This window comes from Periplaneta americana, chromosome 6 (assembly GCF_040183065.1).
Source record: "Periplaneta americana isolate PAMFEO1 chromosome 6, P.americana_PAMFEO1_priV1, whole genome shotgun sequence".
Classification (NCBI taxonomy): Eukaryota; Metazoa; Arthropoda; class Insecta; order Blattodea; family Blattidae; genus Periplaneta; species Periplaneta americana.
The window spans coordinates 122,062,915-122,083,605 of record NC_091122.1 but is presented as its reverse complement, the minus strand read 5'-3'; the positions used below and the strand labels follow the sequence as shown (position 1 = coordinate 122,083,605).

The 20,691-nt window shown below is 35.7% G+C and overlaps 1 protein-coding gene and 1 long non-coding RNA gene across 2 annotated transcripts in view; one reads left to right on the top strand and one right to left on the bottom strand.

Moving 5' to 3' along the window:
• The window catches only part of wake (wide awake), an 883,946-nt gene that overhangs the window by 178,631 nt on the left and 684,624 nt on the right, over positions 1-20,691 (top strand). The gene's annotated exons all lie outside the window — the stretch shown is intronic.
• Positions 1-20,691, bottom strand: part of LOC138701690 (uncharacterized) — a 333,034-nt gene that overhangs the window by 117,640 nt on the left and 194,703 nt on the right. The window lies entirely within an intron of this gene.

Sequence of the window (20,691 nt, the reverse complement as noted above, 5' to 3'; positions counted from 1 at the left end):
AATCATGGTGTAAATTACCTCACAAGGGCAAAGGTGTTATCCTGTATTCTGTGTGCCCCAAGGCAAATTCCTGGATGTCTTCAAAAGCTAATTTATCAATTTCAGAATACATTAATGCAATTAAAATGCCCAGCAGTCTATCTGCGGTTAGATCTGTGCCCGGCAGAAGTTTCAACACAACCCGTTGTCGCCATCCCGGCTGCAACGAGGCGAAAACTCTTGGTCACGTGTTTGGATTCTGTCGAAAAACGGAGCTGCTGCGCAACAATCGACACCATAAGGCCAGGACCGATATTGTTGATGTCCTTGAGGGTCGCGGATGGAAAGTATACGAGCAGATCCACTGCGTTTCATCCTTAGATTCGAACAGAAGAGCAGATATTGTAGCCATTCACAGGACTCAATCTAAGGGAATAGTTCTTGATCCTACAATCCGGTTTGAGAGGGATGCCCTGCAGGCACAACACGTTGACGAGGAGAAGAAATCCATTTATGAGTCCTGCATCCCTTACCTAAGTGAGAAATATAACATTCCCACTAGTCAGTGGAGTGTTTCTAGTCTTTTATTTGGTGCACGTGGCACACTTCCTAAATTCACATGTAATATTTTAAAAGCACTCTGTCTCCGATTTTTTGAAATTCAAAAAATTTTGTTGAATATTCTTAAGGATTCAATCCAAATATTACATTACAATTTATATTTTGGCCATTGATGATTCTATTGGGTTTGCATTTCTCTGAATTTTTCACTAAACAATTCCTGTCTTTCTAAATTATTCTGTAGTGTTTTTATTCTGGATCTTTATGGTCACCCTCAATGAGAGCAGATTATTTTGTTTAAAAAATATTTATATATATTTATATCTGTACTCTTGATGCTTTGAAAACTATTTCTCAAGTCACGTAACATTAAAGTAACACGCTTTCCATTTGGGATTTCCTCTGTACTTGTGAAGAGGGGCTTCATACCCTAGAGTGTCGTCTCCATAGTTAATCTACCTAGCTACTCACAGGTCATGTTTACGAGGGAACTTGTATAAGTTTCGGGATAACTCTGTTACAAATATGAAACATGCTCACTTAATCCAGAACAGGCACCTAAGAAGGTTAATACTTGTACTTCTAGTTGGTAATGATGATGACGACGATGGTAATGATGAGGAAGAACGTTGCGATATGATACCTGATACCAGCGGTGACCAAAACCCGAGTTGCAGTCATTACATGCGATAGACAGCCTATGAAGTAAGGAGACGGAGGAAAGGTGCTTGGCATGAAAATTACAACCAGTGCTGGTTCCTGTACTAATATCTTAATCAATCCCGCGGATAAAAATCTCTAGCTTTGCTGTATCAGTAATGCCACTGCTGTCATCAAGAGCCAGATATTATTAAATGCACAAAAACAAAGAAATAAGTGGTGCCAGTAATGCTGAAATAAAAGTCTCTTTCTGCCGTTTTCAAATTAACGTAACTCTGTGATTATGAATGTGATCCCATTCATTGATTTACATGTTTGTGCCAAATAACCTCAGGAATCACCTCTAAAAACCAGGGTAAAACTTCGTGAGTCACCCTGTGTATAGAATTTTACAGGAACTCATTTGTTTAAGTGCTGAATCTATTCCTGAAGTGGCATCCACAGTTAAGCTACACTCTATGTGTACTACCTAATAAATACAAACTGCCACCAAGTGAAGACCAGGGCGTATTAGATGCATTAAAGTTAGCACGAATGGGAGAAGGGATCTATCTATTCTCTATGTTGAAAAATGTCCGACAAAATAAAATGGATCAACTTATACTCCCGCTAGTACTGCTACTGTATGAACAGTTTTAAGCTCAGATTCTGCTTCTAACTTATTTTCATCGACAAACCCACTTTCTTACACTATTCGTTAGTCTCTCCAACACCAATAATAATGGGAACAATTATTATTCCCTAGAAATAATGATTGACAGCAGGTAGGTCGTGTACTATACTTTGAACACCTGTGTTCGCAATAAATTCATAACTTAAGCATCACAAGACAAACTTCGGATATGAAGAGAGAATATGTAACGAATTCTAATACTAATTTAACTGCAACCGCCACCACCACCACCATCACCACCACCACCACTTGAACCACCACAACCATCACCACCAACATCAATCCAAACACTAACACCACCACTACCAATAGCACTACTATTTATCTATCATATCCCACCTCCCTCAAATCTATTTTAATATCATCTTCCCATCTACGTCTCGGTCTTCCCAAAAGTCTCCCAACTAACACTCCATACGCATTTCTGAATTCACCCATACGTGCTACGTGCCCTGCTCATCTCAAACGTCATTTTAAAAGATGAATTCAAACAGTTTTTTACATTTTATTTGTAAAAGCATATTCTACTTACTGTCTATAACAGAATTGTGATATTAGTCCCTGGATTTGTAAAATAAACAATTAAAATTTAATAACACTTTTTTATTTCTTTTTTTGCAAACAGGCAGACATATTTTTAAAATGAAATCAATTAGCAAATTTCTGTTACAGAGAAAAGTTTCCTAATAGTCTACAGAATGTGTGTTCTAAATTTCATGCACGTATCTTTAAGAGTACAGAAATGATATCCATTTTGGTCTGGCAATGTAGCAAAAAAATGAAGTTACCGGAAACAACAATCAAAGGGTGCGTGTGATTTAATCCCCTAAGTGCAGGAACTTTAAAAATGGTGTCTCAACATTCGATAAGGACACAATACACACAAAATGTTATGAAATGCATTCCACACATATCACAGAGTGTTTTAAAGAATTTTATTTTAATTTACTCATTCTTTTACCAAAAAATACCGTCCTCTTCCATTAATGTTCCTAATTAGGCCTATGTTAGGTGAAGAATACAATGCGTGCAGTTTTGCGTTGTGTAACTTTCTTCATTCTCCTGTAACTTTATCCGTCTTATCCCCAAATATGTTCCTAAGCATCTTATACTCGAACATCCTTAATCTCTGTTCCTCTCTCAAAGTGAGAATCCAAATTTCAAAACCATACAAAACAACCGGTAATATAACTGTTTTATAAATAATTCTAACTTTCAGCTGTTTTTAGAGCAGACCGGAAGACAAAAGCTTCTCAACAGAATAATAATAGGCATTTCCCATATTTATTCTGCGTTTAATTTCCTCCCGAGTGTCATTTATATTTGTTACTGTTGCTCTAAGATAACTTATTTCAATTTTTGCATCTCTTTATTTATTACTACTAAAATAATAATGGCTACAACTAAAACTATAACAACCACATTGATTATGAATGTAGAATTACTAATAATTCGTTGATTACATGGCACTGAAATTAATAAATCATCCTCATTTCCACAGAACCAACTGTTCTAGGTTATACTTATTTGCAATGAGTTTTCCATGCAATCAGCGAAGATCAGAATTGCTCCTTGTTTCAGAAGGGAGTACATGTCAGTGCACACCATGTCTTCTTAATCACTCCAGGCGTTCAGTTTCTTCCGCTTAAACTTTAATTACATCGTGATTTGGATCAACTTACCGGTCCGATTTGACTGCTAAGTAACTCAACTCTACTTCCGGAACTTCTGATATTCGTATGGTAAGTTCTATCTTACTTTCATCATTATTATTTCCTCTATTACACTCTCATCTTCGCTTGCGGCATTTAGTATATCACATTTGGATTTGTGATACATATACAGGATGTAACTGAATACACTTTACAACGTATAAGGGTTTACAGGAAAGCCAAATATAAACACATTTTAATTATAAGCATGTAGTCTGAAACGTCTCTTTCATAAACTTATTGGCCAGTTTCATGAAATCTGTTAAAGCTTAACGATCATCAACATACGTTAAGACTGACGACTTGTTAAAACTTGTTAGTTTAACGCCCCGTCCTCCATCTCCTTAAATTGTAACAAGTCGTTAAGATGGCTGGCAGACGAAATGCAGATATTATATTACAGTTACTTGAATACTGAAGAGGAGAAAGAAGGAGGTAGAGCCATATCATGTAGAAATTATTATTTTATTTTAACAAACGGACAATTTCTGGAGAGATACAGACTCTCTAAGAATGTTTTTTCTAAGCTATTATAGAAGACTGAAGTGAGGTTGTGTTATCCAACAAAAATAAACTAATTACCGCTAAGCTGGAGAATTAGCACGGTAGCTTTGAACCGTGCCGTTACGGATAGAGCCAAATTTAACAAAATACACAATGTTGCCAACTTAAGAACATGACTTTGCACTGTGGTGTCGTAAGAAGGTGAAATTTGTTCCTTTTTCTCTCTACTTCATTCGTTCTGAACATTACTGAGAGATAGCACCACTGTTGATCTCATCTATTTCAATTATTTTTCCCTGGACCACCAATTTGTTTGCACGACGTTTCTATATAGAAGATTAAGATAGATCTTACAAGCGATCTCCAATTACTAAAAGTATGGTCATCAAAATTGTGTGTCCATTTTATCTCGAACTAAAATCTCTCTCGCATTTTCTTTTGTTTCAGCACGGCCGAATGGGCCGTATCGATCTTCGGTATCTATGTTTTTAGTCGGTCATGGCCTTTATGACAGTTTTTTTCGTAATATTGATAAACGATAATATAATTAAAGCGGTAAATAATTACATGGCCCCTAAAAGTTTTTTATTATTATTATTTTTTTTTGTAAGAGGCTAGGTATTTTCTCTAGGCCACAAATAAAACTGCAACGCGGTCATAATTAAGTACTTAATGCTTTGGCGAACATTAACCCGAAATTTACTTTCCATTATTTAAATGATATTCAGTGAAACACACCTTTTTTCCCCTTTCTTTCGTTGTCATAACCTACTTTAACATCTTACTACATATGCATTTACTTTTAGTGCATTCAAAACATCGTCGTTGTATTGCATAAACCTTGAACTTGACTAATGGTGTGATTTATATAAGAATATAGTCGCTAATTTTACTACCACCATTTCGATTGTCTTTTGTTTGATACGGCTCGGTACGGCCCGGTGACTAGTGGCCAGCGAGTAACGTCAACTATCGACATTGCTCTACCGTGCCTATTATCCAGTTATTCCGAAACTACCATTATCACCTAAGCAACAGCTAATCATATAAATATTGTTTATAGGTATGTTCTGCGTACATCTGGTACTCATTCTGTATTTTCATCTTCATTGTAAATAATTATTTGTAACGTTAATTCTTAGTCAGCAAGAACTACTGGGATATCGGCGCCGCTAATAATGTTTTCACCTGCAAAGAGTAATTGAACCGAAAGTGAATGTGCAGAACTAATTAATTTTCTATACATGGCTAATACAAAACTGGTTAAATTTACATTCATTATTTGTACGCCTACAGCTGCAGTCAAATATACTTGACATTGAAATAAAATGTAAAGCACAATTTGTTTCAAAGTGCTCGTTAATGAATAGTTGTCATTATATTCAGCATTGCAATCATATTCGCTTGACTGAGATGGACTTGCGTGTCGAAGGATTCGTATAATATTAACCATCATGAAACTAAATCTCTTTCTGATAGCTAATACTTTCCCCTCTTGCACAGCTCATATGCTAGGTCTCGCATCTTCTTCCGTACATCAAGTTACGTGTTATACAGGGACATAATTTTATTTTTACTTCAATTTTTATTGTACCTGAGTTTTTCAAAGTACTTCACTCCCCTCTACTAGTAAACTTTCAAACGTTCTCCACACAGAAAGTCAAAGTCGCCTTACGGTCGTAATAAACACATGCAGTACTAAGTTAGCGAGTACAGTACGTTCCAAAAATATGTTCGCGTTTTCCAGTGACAAAAGAGCTTTCAATATTGAATCCTATTCTCGCACAGGTACTGTCGTCCGTTTGCTTATGTCGCATCCTGGTTTCCCCCACACGCTTCTGCTCGCCCCTCTGTAAAGGCTAGTGGCTGGGCTGGATAGCTCTTTTCTGAAAACATTAATTTCTGTTAGGAATTGGACGTCTATGTAATATTATACAACTGTTTAAAGTAACTTAAATAAAAGGGCCTCGTTATTTAACTGTCATGTGATTTCTCTCCTTTCTACGACCCTGCGACAAAACCATTCGGATGGACAATAGATAGCATGTCTGAGTAATTTTATCTTTTCGGAATGGCCAGAAGTGAAAATTGAATTTACAGTGCGTAAAATACTCTTTTATAGAGTAGGAACAGAATTACTTCTACGAAACTGGTAATAGCAATTAGGTATACAATAGTCTATAGTCCGATAATATGCAAAAAAAAATAAGTGAATCCTATATCGAAATGAATGGCCACCATTTTCAAAATTGTGTTTAAATATCCATATTATGATTATTTTTCAATTTAATTTCATTCTCTATATGGTACGCTAATGTGCTGTACATAGTATAATGTACACTGCATAATGAATACGTCCGAATGGATAGCTCTGTTCTGTTAATACAATACTGTATTTTGATTAAAGAAAAACCTAGTGAAAATTATCAACTCAAAATCGCGATATTTCCTTGTTTATGTAAATGGATGAACTACTTTTCTTCTCTTCTATACCTAGCAAAGTGATTTGTTTGCATTTTACGCCATATCATCGAACTCTAGTTGTGGAAAGGAGTAGCAAACGGTGTTTCCGGTTCTTAACAGTTAATCCAAAGATAAAGCCAGGTAAATATTAGAAATGTTACTTACTTACTGGCTTTTAAGGAACCCGGAGATTCATTGCCCCCTCACATAAGCCCGCCATTGGTCCCTATCCTGAGCAAGATTAATCCAATCTCTACCATCATATCCCACCTCCCTCAAATCTATTTTAATATTATCTTCCCACCTACGTCTCGGCCTCCCCAAAGGTCTTTTTCCCTCCGGCCTCCCAACTAATACTCTATATGCATTTCTGGATTCGCCCATACGTGCTACATGTCCTGCCCATCTCAAACGTCTGGATTTTATGTTCCTAATTATGTCAGGTGAAGAATACAATGCGTGCAGCTCTGCGTTGTGTAACTTTCTCCATTCTCCTGTAACTTCATCCCTCTTAGCCCCAAATATTTTCCTAAGAACCTTATTCTCAAACACCCTTAATCTCTTTTCATCTCTCAAAGTGAGAGTCCAAGTTTCACAACCATACAGAACAACCGGTAATATAACTGTTTTATAAATTCTAACTTTCAGATTTTTTGACATAAGACTAGATGACAAAAGCTTCTCAACCGAATAATAACACGTATAGAAATGTTAGTAAAAATAAAATGGTGTCCCTGTACAAATTATAACTGAACACCTTTTTAAAAATCGTATGGAATTGTAGGCGGCCAAGTACAAATAACTTCTAATAATGAACATAGAGTCAGAAACGCATCCTTCATGCCCACACAGACTGTTGGTTAGAACAGGTTGTCACCGCTAATGCAGAGGTTAATATGAGCAGTACAAAGGTCCCTGACATGCCTACTAGTTAAGCAGAGTGCAATTCCGCACGTGGTTGCTGCAACAGTACAACTGGGCACCTCACTTAATCTATGATGATGTTCACAGACGAAATATGAAACATTTCGCAGGCCTTCGTAATTATTAAATCGCCGCAGTGCGTTTTGGCCAAACTTTGCTGTATTGTAATCCGATGCCTCCACCTCATATTGTCCCAAATTGTTATAATCCGTTGGTGGTATTTGCAGGTGTCTCCTCGATCTCGGGCACTTTCCTCAAGTTGTCAGGTAACCTTGTACAGGGACATCATTTTATTTTTACTAACATTTTTAATATTAACTTGCCTTTACCTCTGGATCAATGCCGTTTGCTACCTCCTTCCACGACTGGAGTTCGATGATACTGGCGTAATATACAAACAAATCACTTTACTAGGTATAGGAGGGAAGAAAAGTAGTTCATCCATTTACGTGAACTAGGAAATATTGCGCTTTTGAGTTTCATCATTTTCATTACGTTTTTGCTTAATCAAAATACAGTACTGTATTAACAATGAGTGTTTTTACTCACGAAGTGAGCTGTCCATGTGGACGTATTCATTATGCAGAGTATATTATACTGTCTACAGCACATTAGCGTACAATATAGAACATGAAGTTAAATTTTAAAATAATCATAATATGGATATTTAAACACATTTTTTAAAATTGTGGACGTTTATTTCGATACAGTCTTCAGTTCTTTTGTGCATATTATCGCACTATAGACTATTGTACCTAATTTCAAGTACCAGTTTCGTCCTTCGTACTAGTAACTCATGTTGAAAGAATTCTTTACCTACTTTATAAAAGAGCACCTTACGTACTGTAAATTCAATCTTCACTTCTGCCCGATCCGAAAAGATAAAATTACTCAGACATACTATCTACTGTCCGTCCAAGGGGTTTTGTCGTAGGGTCGTAGAAAGGGGGGAAATTACGTGACAGTTAATTACTTAACGAGGCCCTTTCATTTAAATTATTTTAAAAAGTTGTATAATATTACGCAGACGTCCAATTCCTAACAGAAACTAATGTTTTCAGAAAAGAGCTAAGACAGCCCAGCCACTAGCTGGCGAATAAAAGCTGGTGGGGGAAACCGGGATGCGACGTAGGCAAATGGACGACAGTACCCGTCCGAAAATGATTCAATATTGAAAGCTCTTTCGTCACTGAAAAACGCGAAAATATTTTTGGAACGTACTGTTTACTATGACCGTAAGGCTACTATGACTGTATATGCGGTCTTGGATGTGTGTGTAGGACGGTTGAACTTCATTAGTAGAAGGGGTGGGAGTGAAGTAATTAAAAAATTCAGGTGCAATAAAAATTGAAGTAAAAATAAAATGATGCCCCTCCATTTTTGTGATTAGAAATATGTCTATTGTCTTTACACATGTCACTGTTAATATATATATATATATATATATATATATATACACACACACATATATATATATATATATATATATATACATATATATCCCATCAGATCTCATGCTTAACTGGGGGAGGTGTGACTATATAAATTCTTGTAACAAAGACAGCAGAGCAGGTTTAGCGTGGCTAAGATTGGGGGCATGGAAGGCTAATAAAATTGTCAACGAAAAAGGGGAGCGTCTTTGTCCGCTTTGCAGAGAAGAGGACTCCTATAAACATATTTTATTACAGTGTGTCGAATTGGAACATGTACGGAGGAAATATCTACCATCCTTGATTCTAAGTCAGAATAAGAGTTCGCTTGCATGTCTTGATCTCGTGGGGAATAGAGAATGGGAACAAAAGACTGGATTTTTCCTCTTGAAGGCGAGAAAGATTAGAACTTCAGCTGTTGAAGTTTGTGACACGAACTGAGGAAGGGTTAACAGTATCTACCCAACTGTTCATTTTTATGTCTTTTAGGTTAAGATATATTATATAATGTGTTTTGTTGTGTCATTTTCATTTTAATATGTGTTCTTTTAGAGAGTAGTTGGATATAATCATAGGTGGGCAGGGTGACCTACAAAGTAGGACTTGTTTTAGGTACAATGCACGTACGGTCAGAAGACCCGTGCACTGGATTTTAGAGAAAATGATAATATAAAAGCTGTATGTATAATATTACTCAACAAATCCATCTATCTAGTTAAAAAAAAATATTTCAATTTTTAAATCGTCACTTAAATTGAATCACTAAATATGAAAAGAAAATAAGTCCCAGTTTTGGAAAAAATGAGTTAAGACTACAATAATACTAATTTAGGTATGCTCTTTTATTCCGCATGAAAAGGGAACAGGTCTCCTTAGTCTAGATTTTAACACTTCAGTTTCCATGTTTACTTTGAAAAGGAGCTTAGTTCACGACTTGTTCCCTTCTCATAAGAAATTAAAGTTTGTTGTTCCTGCCATCTAGCGGAGAAGAATATAATTTGAATAGAGTCCATTGGACGAACCATCCCCACCCATAAAAAGATACATGTTAATATTTCACAGTATTTCATGTGTGTACGAGAGATCTTATCCTCGCAGAATTGTGGCATATGAGAACTTTGATGCTTTGATCTATCGCACTTGTCAAGGAAAAAAATGTTATTCCCAATTTGCCCATATAAAAGGCTTATGCAACACAATGTCCGATAAACAAACTCAGAATTGAGAAATTGGTGACCTGAGGAAGTGAAATAATTCTGGAAACACTGAAGATTAATAAGAAAACTAAAAGTATATTGTTTAATCAACAGCTTTCAATGTTTCTATGTGCTACTACCTACTATTTGTCATAAATTGGCATACAATACAGTTTTTGTTTTGAAAAATAGAAATAATGATACATTTTGTCTAATATTTTCACAGTATATTTCATTAGATATGAAAGAAGAACAAGTCCCCACACAAAACGTTTTGGTTTATGTAATAACTCGACAGCTTTCAATGTTTCTATATGCTACACTCTACTATTGTTCATAAACTGGCATACAATAAAGCTTTTGATTTGAATAATAGAGATAACATATTTCGTTTAATATTTGAACAGATTATTTTTGAAAGGTCACATGTCCACTAGTGTTAATTTTACAGGAGAAGCAAAAAAATGTTTATTTTGCTAACGGTATTTTGTAGTATAATCAGATATTTTTCATTCGACGACAAAGGTGTTAAGTTACATTTACATGCGTAAATTAATGGTAACATCACTAAAGTTAACTGTAAAAAATATTATTTATCATGGACTTGTGTCCTTTGAATAATAAACAATAAGTAAAACATAATAAAATGAATTTTTATGTTCTTAAATGTGTTTTAACTATTACTGACTAACAAATGTTTAAGAATATAACAATTAAGAACATTATTTTGCTACGGCAAAATATTTTATTTCTTAAATAAAGCATTTTAAAAGCGTAAAAGCTTTTAAGTTTCTTCACTAACACTTCCTCTGAAGTTTTCAGTCATCTTCATTGTTTTTTTCTTCTATCGGCTACTGTGGAATTTCTTCATAAAATTGAAGATATTCAGGAAGAACATACTGCATAACTTGACTGACATCTTCAACTTTCTTCTTATTTATTGGAACTTTTCCATAATATGATTTACTTTAAAGTAGTTTCAAATCATTAGGATACACCACATTAGTTCTGTGCAGTAACTTGAATGTAGGGTAAACTAGGTAGTTATTGACCAGTATACGGTGATTGACCGCTTCCTTTTTTCAAGTATATTGTGAATAAACCACGATCGTGATTTCACTTTTTGCTGCATATACCTCTAGTAGCAACCCTTATTTGTGGTTAGTTGTCGCTGTTCATCCCACTGAGTTAGTGTCTGTTGTCTGAGAGGACTGAAATCGATTGGAAATGCAACTGAACCTAAACAAGTGTAAGTAACTAGAGAAATTGCTAAGAATAATGCATCCAATAATTTATTTATTCTGCAAAGGATACATAAATTCTGGTGCTCGTTTTTACACTCACAGTGTGAGAAAAGGTATAAGGTTTCCGTCCACAGAATATTATTTTGTTAAAGTTTTTATATGACATAAAATGCCCCGTGGTCAATCACTATAAAGTGAATGGCAGCAAACTACAGTGATTGGTCGTTCATAAATTATTTGTTAGAATAATGACCAATTTGCTCCAATTCTATATATGTTATCGGTTAAATTATGGGGATTTTTACAGGACTGATACTATATTATAATGCCTAAGCCAGGTAAAGTGCATTATATAGGGGAAGCTTTACGAAACACTACAGAACCTGTCCACAGTGGATTTGATTTAAATGAAGCTGCCAAGAAGTATGGTGTCCTAAAAGCAACCTTAGCGTCCAGAAGCAAATATCCCGTTGAAGGAAAAGTGTTCTTTGGTCCTCGTCCAGTGCTGGGTGAAGCCATTTGTAATAACATCAGAGAAATGACACACACTTGCTTCTGATAAGGCACAAAAGAGAAAAATGGAAGAAGAGGCAAGAGAAGGAAGGAAGCGAATAAGAAATGAAAGAAAAGGCAGCGAGAAGAGTTCTTTTCTTATTTTTTTAATTTGGTTATTTAACGACACTGTATCAACTATGAGGTTATTTAGCGTCGATGGGATTGATGGTAGCGAGATGGTATTTGGCGAGATGAGGCCGAGGATTCGTCATAGATTACCTGAAATTTGCCTTACGGTTGGGCAAAACCTCGGAAAAACCCAACCAGGTAATCAGCCCAAGCTGGAAATGAACCCGCGCCCGAACGAAACTTAGGATCGGCAGGCAAACACCTTTGCCGACAGAGCTACGCCGGTGGCGAATAGTTCTTAATGAGAAAGATCAGAAGAAGGGAAACGAAGCAGACAAGAAAAAAGTGAAAATTGTGAAAATGTGTTGTTCAATCACTAATAAATGAGTATTCAATAACTGTGCAGTAGACGGTCAATCACTAATAAGCGTGTGGTCAATAACTGTGCAGTAGACGGTCAATCACTAATAAGCGTGTGGTCAATAACTGTGCAGTAGACGGTCCATAACTGTAAAAGTGGACTTGTTGTGTTTATTTAATTTATCTTTGCATTAAAATTTTCTTTTTTCTTTTGTTTATTGATTTTGATTTGTTTCTGAATCTTCACTTGACCCAATGCCTTTAAAATTCTCTTAATAAGTTACCACTGTTTTCCGCTATTTCATTGTTTTATTATTCATTAGCTTAAGTGGTCAATCACTATACAGTTTACCCTATGTGTCATTACTCCATAAATATATTCATATGCTTATCCGGGACTTAGCATCAAAAACCATCACTGAATACTGTGAAATTTAAAATTACATTTTCTGATCTTTAGACACTTTTCCTAATGATTCACCTACTCGCCATTTTGTAACTGTTGTAAACAAAGAATGGAATCGTGAGATTTTATATTGTACATCATGCAAAGAATGATGGAAAAGAAGAGAGTTTGTTACTGATAGGTCACATGTCCTGAACACGTGCCTTTTCAATACAAAACGGAAACTTCTTCACACTGTAACATTCGGTAGAGTGCACATACTTGTATCTTTTCTTCAGCAAACGGTGCGCTGCACTAAGAAGAATGTACTGGTGGTCATAACTCAATTTGTCAAAAAAGTGGACATGTGACCTTTCAATAATAATCTATTCATTTTCTTACAATTAGATATGAAAGGGGAAGGAGTCCACACACAAAAATAGTTTCTATGGGGCAGGATAAATTGAAAAATACACGTTTTTTTTACATAAATATCTTCTGTATTCACGGTTGGTTCATAGAAATATTTTCGATGCGCTTTGTTTATATTTCGTTGTGTGCAGAAGTTATTTGTGTTTTTCTCAAAACTAACTGTAGGTGACTTATTCCCTTTTCGTATTTAGTGATTCAATTAGACTTTTTTCTGACTATTGATATTCTGATACATTCGCAATTACATAGACAAATATTCCATTACTTTAAATCCGTCTTTCCTCATTTTCTGCTTCCCATGAGCTATAAGTTTTCCCTGAAAATGTTTACTTTATTATTTCCACGATTATCATAACTGAAAATATTCCGGTCTACTTTTTTTTTTTCTTTCATTTTTGGCCTTAATCTTCACGTTATTTCTGTAATTGTATTTATTTTTTCCGTGGGCTTTAAATCCGTTGCTGCTATAACCACTTCCCTTAGTTTTAAAATGTTCATTCAAATGAGGATTTTGCAGTTTATATTGAAATAAGCCCTTATTATCCACGCCAAAGTTGTTCCTGGCTTGCCCATTATCAGAGTTATTTAACTTATATGACTTGGTGTTAGTGTTAAAAATTTCAACGTTGGGTAGAGGAGTATTTAATAAATCTGTTCTCGGAGTAGGTGTTTTAAAATGTAGCTGGTTTCCTACATCTTCTTATATATATAATTTGAACTGGTAATGGAAATTACGGGAAAACGGCTGAACGGATTTAAATAAATGACCCCTCATTTTGAAGCTTGGAACCCAAAGTTTTTCGGAAAAATAGTAGTTTTCAGTGAATGTCAATTTCCCTACATCATTTTCCTTTTTTCCAAAAGCCATCTTTCGTCAGTTTTGAGAAATAATTAATTGCATTCACGGCCGACTTGATGATCGCTTCCTTAAGCGAAGCGAGCATCAAGTCGGCCGTGTTGCATTTCAGAATAAAACAAAACACACACTACAATAAACAATAGGCTATTACACGAAGGCCATGACCTACAGGATTGCTGACATAGAGTTCAGACGGCTCAGATTCTTTCCCATCATAATGCCATTATGACAATCTTCATTTGTGTAATTTTTTGATAACGTATAAAAAATAACTTACAGGTCTGATTCCCTGGTCTGTAGTTTTGCGAGTACAGCTGTGTATTGGATATTAAGAACTACAAAACTTAAGAATGTTTGATGACATTATTACCATTAAAAATGAAATATTATTATAGTTAATGCAACACATAATGCTATACTGATATATGAAAGTGAAACCTATTGGGGCTTTATGTAAGTAGACGCAGAGAAAGAATATTTTATATTAGATCTTCATTTCTATAATTTACTGAGTAACGGCTATAGGCCTATATAAACTTAAGTTACTGAAAACTATAAAACTTACGTAAGGTAACAATATTGTTATTAAAAATGAAATACTTTTACATTTATTAATAAAGTGGTGTGGGTCCTTTTCATATATGTAATGGCAGTGTGATATAAATATTTATATGTGTGATTCTCTAACTTTCCTTGGTAGTAATTGAGTCATGCTTCCTATTTTAGCTGCGTCTTTAAACTACATCAAAATTAATTTCATATTTCTTTGGTTTAATTGATTAGATTTGTGATCGCTGCCAAGCATATTTTGTTGTAGGCAAAATAGCATGCCATTTCACTTCTTGCTACCGTGATGAGTAAGTTTATTTCCCGCAACCAGCAACAAATGAAACACTGAAACTGCTAACGATTTACAATGGACAATTTTATTTAGGGCGCATATAAGATTCTACAACTCTGACATATCATTCGCCTCATTTTCCACATCTCAGCAATAAATTCCTCACAATAGCCTATATTACAGAAAATATACGAAATAACATTCTTTGTTACACAAATTAATCCAGCAGTATTTAATAGATCAGTATTGTCTGGAAGAAGCGCAAAAAATTACAATTCATAAGAAAAGACCAAAAGATATTACTTATTGATAAAATAAGAGGCCTGCAAGATTTTATAGTCTCTTAATCACCTCGGCAAGATCTCTTAGTGGGAAAAAGTGATTCTGCCCTCTACATTTCAGGGTAGTTCAGGAAACATGCAGCAGCTATACCAAGATGCTAAGTCTTTTGTTCAAAGCATGACAAACCTTACATTTTCTTAACTTTCACATACAATCCGCAATGACCTGAAATAGCTACTGCATTACTCCCACATGAAAAACCCACTGATCATCCTGACATTGTTACTAGCGATTTCACATTGAAACTCAAGAACTGAAGACGGATAGGTTCAAGGAAAAGTATTTGGCAAAAAAAAAAAAACATTCAGAGGGAGTATATTTCACTATTATGGAAGCAAATAACTATCAAAATGTCTGGTATTCTTCATTTTATGGACTTATTTTGCAGCAATTGCTGCACAAGCCACTAGTTACTTATAAATTCAGCTTTATTATGCATAACATCTCCAGCATCTTTATGTGCTCTGTTATCAAAAGATATATCTGATGAAGCGATAGAACTAACATTCTTAAATTTTCTGTCTGTATGTGAATCATGCAATTTAATATCTCCTTTCCCATTATTTAAAATACTTCGCTTAACCTCTGCAAATGGGTCTGAATTTTTTCTTTCATTTTGAGAATCAGAATCACTATATTGATTAAAATCAGTAACAATATCGCCAAAAGGAGAAAGTCGTATTTTGGTTTGTTTCTTCCAAATAATTGGGCCTATGAAATATTCTCCTTGCAATTCACTATAGTTGCCTTGATCAACATTGGCCGTTTCCGACAATTTTTTGTTAATATCAACAATATTGCGCATAATCAAATTCCTTAACGTATGCACGGAAACAAAACTTTGATTGCTATTTATCCGTTCCATACTGTTACCAAAATTGTCAATTTTGTTCTGTCCTTTGTATTCAATACTAGAAAATTTTCTGTCTTTCTTTGCTCTCAATGTATTTATATCGCTTTCAAAGACAGATCTAGATTGTGAGCTTCCGAAGACACGCTTGGAAGTCGATAGTATCCTAGGCATGAATTTCCAGTCTCCCACATTCAATCTATTGTTCCACAAGTTTGATTCACTCTTATTTTCGATCGATACAATTCCTTCACTCCCAGGAAGTTTATTTTCTGTGTTCAAAGTACGTCGCTTATCAGGAACCTCCCTCCTGAGGAAGTCAAATTTCTTAAAGATGAACACTTCTGTAACCACTATTAAGAAAATACATGATACTAGCATTAGGAACAGTTTTAGTGCCATCGTTTAAATCTATTTGATTATCTAATTGAATAATACTTTCTGTGAGTAGACTTTTACTATCTCTACTTCAGTAATATGATGCCTTTACGACTTTCAGCCCAAAGTTGGATAGACAGACGAAGATCTCTTGATCAGCCATGTATTTGCGGTACCTATTAAGTAAAAAATAAAATTACAATGTGTTCCTTTAAGAGGAGCACTACTACAGAATAAATAATTAAATTATTTTGACGCTTACAAATCTCATTTTCTGAAATTATTTTTAACAAGTCTTTATGAAACACAATATGTATACAGTTCAGCCATTTTTTATTTGTTCTGAAGGCCTGGTTCGGGAATTCGCAGAGTGAGGGTGAAAGTGGAGTAATGGTGGAATAATAAATAATGATAATGGTGAGGAAAAACGGAAAAGTTTTTCTGATTCATTACGCCACGGGAAAATTATTTTGAGTAAAATACGTATAATTTCATCATTCATGGTACAAAAAAATAATAAAATATGAAATTAAACATTTTAACCGCATCATGGTCATGATTTCATTTATATCCTACAGTACATAGGCGAGTTAAAATTCAGCATAGAGCGGGAGAGTTTTATTTCAAAACTTGGATCATATCTATATCTGGAATTCTGAAAACTTGTCAGACAGAGTATCGATGTTGCATGTCAGATACGCAGTTGTTTACCGTTATGTAAATGCTGAGAGGCATTTGATACTTTTGCTCGATTAGTCAGAGAATTCGCCATAGTTCTACCTGATATTCTACTTGCATCAAGGGAAAACCTAAGAGAAAACGCAACAAGATGAACAGCCCAAAAGGGATTCGAACCCACGTCCGAACGCAGTCTCAGAACACGAGTTCTACTTCCTATCTCAAAATTACTCTGATAGACGGATTGATGTTGGTAAAACTTCAACATAACTACGCAAATAATTTGAGCTATGAAAAGTTTTTCATCATGCGGACGGTAAGATAAGATAAATTTGGGAAAATCTCTTCGGCGTATTTCTCAGCAAACGGAGAGGCTACAAAGTTAAATTAAAATAAAATAAATGGTGCAAAAACTTAAACCGGATAATCCAATACTTAGGAGTAGAAATGTTATGTTTTATTGAACGACGCTCGCAACTGCCGAGGTTATATCAGCGTCGCTGGCGTGCCGGAATTTTTTTCCGCAGGAGTTCTTTTACATGCCAGTAAATCTACTGACATGAGCCTGTCGCATTTAAGCACACTTAAATACCATCGACCTGGCCCGGGATCGAACCCGCAACCTCGAGCATAGAAGGTCAGCGCTATACCAACTGCGCCAACCAGTCGACCATCAGATTATGTGAAAGACACTATAGAAGAAAGAAATTTTCCTCGGATATTTTTGAAGTGCGAGTGAAATATCCAAGACGGGTGAAATTCTAACTTCTGAAAGATAAAAATTGTCAACATACGATTCTCTTCTAAAGTACCCAACCCTTCAAATATTCACACCCGATTGAGTCGATATGCATCTTCGAAGTTTTGTGCTATCATCTCGAACGAGAACGCATTTGCGAAGCGCTTCGCCGCAGTGGCAAATTCACTCCAGCAATGATATGTGTACCTCATTCCTCTGAATGCAATGCTAACGTTTTCCGAGCGAATTCAGTCATTTATCAGTGACAGAAGCGCCGTTTCCTAGTTCTACGTCCGTAACTAAGCAACCGCAAACTCTATTATTCTCTGCACGTCGTAACAGCTTTATAGACACTAACTATTGAAAATTCTCCCTCTTTAACTTAATCATCACGATCACCAACTTCATCATCACCACCACCACCTACACCACTATTGTCATCACTACTGCCATCACCACCATTGCCATAACCACCACCATTATTTCTTTTCTTAAGTATCGCTACAGCATAGAAAATGTTATGTTTTATTTAACGACGCTCGCAACTGCCGTGGTTATAACAGCGTCGCCGGTGTGCCAGAATTTTGTCCCGCAGGAGTTTTTACATGCCACTAAATCTACTGACATGAGTCTGTCCTATTTAAGCACACATAAGTGCCATCGATCTGGCCCGGGATCGAACCTGCAACCTCGGGTTTAGAAGACCAGCGCTATACCAACTGCGCCAACCAGGTCCACTACAACATAAATAGTTAATTCGACATTGCATAATGTCTATTTTCCTTAAAATTACTATTAAAACCAATGTGTTTTTTATAATGGCGGGCACTTGACTGTTCGTCATTCACCCATACGAGTACAATAATTTTATTTGAACTATAATGGTACACTTTTGGTTAGCACTCCCGATGAAGCAAAACCTTATGGCCGGGAGTGGAGTTTACATTAATAATTAAAAAGTAATATTACATGCTTAAGCTTACACTAAAATAATTATTTAATTGTTTAATTTATGAAGGCAGTTGTGTAGTTTAATTAACAGAGTCGTTGCCCAGGGTGCGCCACAGGAGGCTATTCTACGCTACACTCGCCATGAAATGATGACAGATTTGTTGGGATGCCACAGGGGAACCGGAGCTCCCGGAGAAAATCTGTTATCTGGATCACGGGCTTGCCCAACACTTCATAAATCGAACAGGGATCCACAGGATTATGAGTCCAGTGCTCTGATAACTGGACCTCTGTGTTGGCCTATTTAAACGGTCGAAATTTATACTTAATTCGAACTTTCGAAGGTTACATTTTGATAAATTCCAAACCAAGATATCATTCATTCAACGTAATGTCTAATGTAGAATTCTAGAGGAAGTCCGAAAGCGTTTCGTTGAAAGTCCACCAATATCAATAACAGTGTAAGAACTAGAGATGAACAACGATCTAGAAAACGATACTCAGCACCCGCAAAGCCGAAAACCCGCACGACAATGTTGTATTACGTCGCGTCCTTGACGTAAAGACTGGTTGTGAGTCTTCCGAGACTCGATATTGATCATTTCCCGAAGTCCCGAAGTCAGCAGTTGTTTATACCTGACTGAACTTTTATCTACTTTGGCAACTGTTGTATATGTATAAACATTCAATTAGCCTATTTGAAACATCATCTCTACCTTTCAGTGTATAATAATCCGTTCCCCAGTCTTCATTTAATTACTAGGCCCTTATTAGTTTTCTTTTAATATGTTTAAGATCAAGTGTGCAATCTCAAGTAAAATGATATTAATGTCATGATTTATGTTTCTTAGAAATACAAATTTATTTGACAATTGTTTTTTTTTTTATATAACCATAGGTAGTATATATAAGAACCAGAACATTTTGATAACTAAGATAATGTTCTGTCTTGTCTTCATGACTCATTTAAACATTTATGTTATTTATTTCAATGATGTATGTTATTCAAAGTTACGAAATCTTTCAACGCCGACCAAATGCTATTTCGAGAATGACGAGCGAGACTCGAAGTGCAGCGAGAATGACGAGCCGAGACTGGAAAGACAAATGCAGCGAACACAGCGAGCGAGAGCGGCAGTTAGTTTTGTTCATCTCTAGTAAGAACATTACCGTAGTTGTAGTGTCCTTCGTATTTAAATAAATGAACTTCATATTTCTTTCTTTCTCTTCGGATATTAATTAATATTACTAATTTATTACAAATTTCAGAATCTTAAGCATGTAATCAGTACAGCAATCTAAACAGTTTACAAGACAACAGACTACTAAAAACAAAGGTTACGTACCCAGGCACAAAAGACGTATGAGGAAATGGTCATTTTCTAATTGTGATTCTACCTAAGATTCATTGCATTTGTAGACGTGAAAATTACCAATTCAATCACTGCCTAAAATTTATTGCCGATGAACATCGATAAATGATGGGACCATTATCTTTCGAAGTCATCGTTCCTCTACAGTGAATTACACTGAGCCGATTTATTGTTTTGTCAAGCTGACACTAGATCGAAAGAAAGGCAGGATTCCCGTGACGTATGGCCCACACATAGACGGGCTTTCACCTGACAAAACAATAAGCACCACGCCAGCTACAAACATTTACGCCACGGGTGGGGTATGAACCAACGAGTGTAGTTTCCACTCAGTGTCAAGCCTATGCCTTCACACTTTTTAAAACCACGGTTTCGGGCTATTATTGTTTAGAAATTATTTTGTCGAGGTTTGGGCTTTTATGTCTTTTCAGGTAATTTAAATTTATCGAATTACACAAATACGTGACTATCCGAACGATCTGGCTCGGCGGTAACGTACTGGTCTCATATTCGGGAGGTCATGGGTTCGATCT